Source organism: Sorex araneus, chromosome 1, assembly GCF_027595985.1.
Source record: "Sorex araneus isolate mSorAra2 chromosome 1, mSorAra2.pri, whole genome shotgun sequence".
Lineage (NCBI taxonomy): Eukaryota > Metazoa > Chordata > Mammalia > Eulipotyphla > Soricidae > Sorex > Sorex araneus.
In genome coordinates, this window is record NC_073302.1 from 293,854,120 (window position 1) to 293,860,352 (window position 6,233).

The following is a 6,233-nucleotide window of genomic DNA, read 5'->3' on the forward strand; positions in this document are numbered from 1 at the left end:
GAGCAGGACGAGGGTCCTGAGTTTAGTGACCATCACCCCCCCCCCACACACACACCCAGAGCAGATGCCCCCAGGCGTGGCCTGTGGCTTGGCTCTACGCATCAAGGTGAGTGACTGTCTGGGATGCCCCGGGGGCAAACGGTTAACCCCTTGGAAAACGCAAAGCGGGTGGTGGGTGGATTAGAGCCAGGTGCCCAGCAAAGGTGGCCCTGGGGACGCCTGAGGAAGCCACGGAGCCCAGCTCCCAGCCTGGAGGAGTCCCAGCCACCCCTGCCAGACTGCTCGTCTATTTTCGTCCCCCAGAGAGGCGCTCTGACCTCTGGGGGAGTGCTGTAATCCTGCGGGGATGGGCGTGTTCCGATTCTCCTCAGGAGCTGGCTGAGACCTTCTGCTTTTATCCGGGAGTTTGAGGAGACGCCAAGTGGCTGGAAATGCCATAGAACTTGTTTCTAAGTTGGTGAGAAGATGGCAGGATGGCGGTGGGAGCCCTCAACACCTGTCTCCGAATTTCACTTTTGAAAAAATGTGTGATATCTGGGGGGGGCGGGTGAGAGCCCTCCCCACCCCAAGGGGCCCAGCTCCCGCAGCCCAAGACGTCCAGAACCCAACCACGGCCACGCTCACAGCCGCTCCCCACACGCTTGGGCCGAGCCTCACCCACGAGTGAACCTTTCCCCGGACCTGGAATGCAGCCACGCAAGACTTCATAGGACACGCCTTATGCATACGCCAAGAGCACTTTTGGTGGGACTCAAAGTAGGAGGCAACCAACCTTAGAGGGAAAAATTATATTATTTTGGTTCTGCTCTGGGGCAGGGATTGGGGTACAGAAACACCCAGATATGGTGGTGGGAAGGTGTATGGTGGTGGGATTGGTGTTTGAATATTCAATGTAATCAAATATTGTGAACTACTTTATAAAATTTTAAAAAATTAAAAATGTGTGATATCTGGCTCAAGAGGACACCTGTCCGGCTTGGCTCTTTGGGGAGATGAACAAAAAATTCATGCTTACCAAACTGACCCTTGTCTGCCTTCTAGACACAACTCAAAAGCCAAGAATAAAAGTAGGAACTTACACTTTTTTTTTTTACCTTTTTGGGTCACATCCAGCGATGCTCAGGGGTTACTCCTGGTGGTGCTTGGGGGACCATAGGGGATGCCTGGGATTGAACCTGGGTCGGCTGAGTGCAAGGCAAAAGCCCTACCCACTGTACTATCACTCTGGCCCCAAACTTGCACTTCTTGAGAGTCCTGATGACATCTCTAACTCAGCCTCCCTCTCACGAGGCTACTGTTATCCTCTAGGCTGGCATCAGATGCAGAGTTTCCAGAATACTTTGATGTCGGAGTGCTTATTTAACAGCACATTAAGTTTTGCATCGTCTGATCGAGTTCTGTCACTTGGCAAGGGTTCCTGAGTCGCTCAGCCACGCTCTCTAACTTGCCCGCTGTCCAACTTTGCCGTCGGGAGTAAGTGTTCAAAGGGAGTGAGCACGTTTCTCCGATCCTCACTCGCCCTGACTTTAGCCCTGGTTCCATTCCCTGCTGGTGACATCAGCCGGACGGACGAGGAGTGAGCATCGGCCTGACCCTCTGCCTGCCGCAGGAGCCTGGCAAGTTTTATGGGAAGAGCCTTGTCTCGCTCACCTCCTGCCTTCCTGCTCGTTTGCTTACAGATGTTTTATTTTAGGGGACGGGGGGGGGTGTTGAGGGCAGGTGTTTTGTGTTTCTTTGGTTTGTTTTTCTGGCTTCCGGCAGCCTCCAGGACAGGGAAAGCAGGTGGGAAAATAAAAGAGAATTCATCTCCACACTCTATTTTACGATCCTGAAGTAATTTGCCTTAGTTTTCACCTTTACGGTCTTCTGCTGATAGTTGTTTTTTTGCATTCTGCTCATGGTTTTAAAGCTGACATGGAAGGAAGGGATTGGGCGGGTGGTGGGTGTGCTGACTTCCCTTCCTGCAGAATCAGGAGTCGCAGACCTGGGGGTTTGGGTTTACTCGGGTGTTGGTTTTGCTTCTGTATGGTGCCGAGTGGTGCTATCAGACCAGACAGTGCTGGGGCCCCGGGGTGGGGGGCGTGAAGGGGCTGAGAGGGAAATTGTGTGGTTGAAGGAGGGACACTAACAACCAGTGGTGAGCGTGGAGTTGGAACCTTGTGTCCCCAAAGCGTTATTATTACTAGTAGTATTATTAGTATTACTAGTATGCTTTTGGGGGGTCACAACCAGCGATGCTCAGGAGTTACTCCTGGTTCTGCACTCGGAAATTATTCCTGGCAGTGCTCAGGGAACCCTATGGGATGCCAGGGATCAAACCCAGGTTGGTACCACCTCACACCACAGAGACTAGCACACATCCAAAAGAACAAAAGCAACCACTGTTGGAGAGGATGTGGGGAGAAAGGGACCCTTCTACACTGCTGGTGGGAATGCCGACTGATTCAGCCCTTTTGGAAAACAATATGGAAGATTCTCAAAAAATTAGAAATTGAGCTCCCATTTGACCCAGCAATACCACTGCTGGAAATATATCCCAGAGAAGCAAAAAAGTATAGTCGAAATGACATCTGCACTCATATGTTCATCGCAGCGTTATTTACAATAGCCAGAATCTGGAAAAAACCCGAGTGCCCTAGAACAGATGACTAGTTGAAGAAACTTTGGTACATCTATACAATGGAATACTATGCAGCTGTTAGAAAAAATGAGGTCATGATCTTTGCATATAAGTGGATCGGCATGGAAAGTATCATGCTAAGTGAAATGAGTCAGAAAGAGAGAGACACACATAGATAGATTGCACTCATCTGTGGAATATAGAATTACAGAGTAGGAGACTAACACCCAAGAATAGTAGAAATAAGTACCAGGAGGTTGACTCCATGGCTTGGAAGCTGGCTTCACATTCTGGGAAAAAAGGCAGCTCAGATAGAGAAGGGAACACCAAGTAAAATGTGGTTGGAGGCCACATGGGAGAAGGGTGAAGCGTGCTGAAAGTAGACTAGAGACTGAATACAATGGCCACTCAACACCTTTATTGCAAATCACAACACCTATTAGAGAGAACAAAAGGGAAGACCCTGCCACAGTGGCGGGGTGGGGGGGCAGGGGGAGATGGGATTTGGGGTGGGGAGGGATGCTGGGTTTATTGGTGGTGGAGAATGGTCACTGGTGAAGGGATGGGTTCTCGAACTTTGTATGAAGGAAACATGAGCACGAAAATGTATAAATCTGTAACTGTACCCCCACTGTGACTCACTAATAAATTAAAAAAAAACCCAGGTTGGCCGTGTGCAAGGCAAACGCCCTCCCCACTGTGCTGTCACTCTGGCCCCCCGAAGCGTTATTATTCATGGTATTGTAAACCATGGTGCCGAAACAAAAATTGGGCAGAAACCCTAACCCTCAGGGTCTGTTTGAAACATGCTTCATTGCTGGAGCTGCCGTGGTTTCCAATGCTGTTGGGGACAGTGTCCCTTGGCATAATTGCAACAACACACCCATCACCAGTGGACCCCTTCCTCCCTCCTGCCCCGGGTGTGGTGGGGTTCGGGCGCGGCCCAACTGGGAAAAGCCAAAGCTTGCCCACAGAGCTTTAGAAGCGGGGTTCAGCCACGCCAGGGAGGACCCACTCCAAGCCCACGTTCTTTCAGCTCTCGGCCCCCAACAAAGGCCGCAGCCCCATTTGATAGAGTATCTCTTGGGGGCGGGGCACTGCAGGCAGCAAGGAGCGGGGAGGACGGGAGCCCCACCCCATCGATCCCTTTTACTGAAGGAGAACACTGGGAAGCAGGGAGGAAGCCAAGGACAGGAGGAGATTCAGGGGAGCAGAGGCCCCTGCGGCCCAGCCGAGGGGAGGCTCCGTGTGGTGGAACAGTGGAAGCTTCCAGAAGGAGGTGAGGGCCTTTGTTCCCTCTGCTCAGTCCAGGCGCATGTGTGGTGGCTTGGGCGGGCATTGGCATCGGTCTCGGTGTTGGTCACTGGGGGCTAGGAGGAAGGCCACCGCGGGTGTGACACAGAGCGCGGGGAGGGGTGTGACAATCCCTGCAGAGACTGCTGAAACAGGGAAGGACCTGGCGCTGGAAGGACCATTCCGTGGCGGGGCTGAGGGGCAGGTGGGGGGTAAGGGCGTGCGTGACTGCAGCGTGCAGAGGCGATGGCAGAGGAGGGAAGAGGTGCTGACATGACCCCTGGCGTTCATGGGCAGAGCCGGGCTGCACAGGGTGGCTCGTTTGTCCCCTCTGTGCTGACAGGTGGGACCGTGCAGGCGTCTGTGGCCACAGCACCTGCCACTGTGCATCTGAGGAGGGGGACTCGGCTCCCACAGGGATGCCCAGGAGGGTGGGGCTGCCTGCACAAACTTGGAAAGTGCTCCAAGACCCACCCCAGCAAAAGGGGTCCCAAAACAGAGGGACCGCACCTTGGAGGGTCATCAGGTGGCGGGGAGAAACAATCCCAGCTTTAGCTCTTCCTGGGGCCACTCATGGGACTGTCCTCTGGTCCTTGAACTGACTCTGGAGCTCCAAGGTGGGCACTGCCGGGCCCCCAACGGGAGCCCACGTGCCAAACCTACAGCTTTATTTTTCATCTGGGGGCAGGGGGGTTGGGGTGGGTCACACAAAGCCATGTCGAGCTTTCTTCTGGCTCTGCACTGAAGGCTCGGGGGACGATGTGGGGTAGCGGGGATAGAATCTGGGTTGGCTGCAGACAAAGCAAGTGCCCTACCCACAGGACGACCAATCCGGCGCCCAAACTAGAGTTTTAAACTGCAAGGGGGCCACAGCGCCCTCTATTGGACAGGATGAACTACCAATTCCTGGTTTCCTTGTGATGTGTTGACTTGTGATGTGTTGACTCCCTCTTGCCTGTAATTGCTTTGTGATGCTGATTTGGTTTGTTTTGTTTTTCAGATGTTGCTAAAATAAAAGTGTTAAGTGTTTAGTCAAATCTCAAAGTTTGAAAAGCCAATAGTCTCATTCAGGCACACATCCACCCTCAGCAGTCATTACGGTTCTTTAAAAATGGAATAAAAATGGTTTTCCACCAGGGCCAGAGTGATAGTATAGTGGGTAGGGTGCTTGCCTTGCACACAACCAACCCAGGTCTGATATTCGGCATCCCACATGGTCCCGAGTACCACCAGGAGTAATTCCTGAGTAGAGAGCCAGGAGTAAGCTCTGAACATTGCCAGGTATGACCCAAGAAGCACCCCCCCACACACACAAAAAAAGTTTTCTTCCAATATATTTCTCCAAATGACCTGAAGTTGTTTGAGCACAGCCACCAAGGCAAAACTGTAAGCTACTGACCTTGGCCAAGGGTGCAGTCAGACATCTAAAGACCTCAAGGACACCAAGACCATTTGGGTAGTTCATCCCTGTTTGTGGGCCAGTGCAGTGCTCAGGGCTTACTCCTGGCTCTGTGCTCACTCCTGTGCTGTTGAGGACAGTAGACCCCTGCTCCCCACCCCACCCCGAGGACGAGGGAACTGGACCCCTATTCCCGCTGCCCCCATCAGAGCAGCCAGCAGCCAGAGGGATCAAATGCTGGGCCAAGACACGGGCGCTACCAGGGCTGTGTGTGACGGCTCCGGGGGCTCCCGGCCTGGTGACCGCAGGCAGGGCTCCGAGTGTCCCTGACCTGGGCTGACCCTGCTGCCCGCAGCATGCTGAGGTCTTTCTGCATCCGTCCTCCCCCCTCCTTGCTGCTTGCAGTGCCTCACCCCCAACAGATCCTCTATCAAATGGGGCTCCGGCCTTCGTGGGCTTGGAGTGGGTGCTCCCTGGCGTGGCTGAACCCCGCTTCTAAAGCTCTGTGACTGTTCCCCATCAGGCCTGGCTGAAACCCCGCACCAGCAGGACTTCCAGCTGTGAGGCCGTTCTAAGGTGCTGGGGAGAGGCTGGTTGGCATGTGCACGGCAGTGCCTTCCCTCGGCCCTCTCTCTCCGGGCTCAGGTGCTGGGTCTTTGCGGTGGATTCCTGTGACCCTCTTGCTTCTTTCCCGAGTCAAGGATGCAGCTGCATGGAGAACTTGCTGGAAACCAGTCTACCTATACACAGCTCTGTCAATCACGGTAGACTAAGAAGTGTGCAGCCTCTCAGCAGTGCTCAGGGCAGTCTCCGCCAGCAGGGCACCCTCAACCTTCCGGGGACCACACCGCCAGGTCTCAGCTCACCCCCCACCCCAATGGCCCATGCAGACCCTCCCCCCAACACTCCCCCCCCAAAACA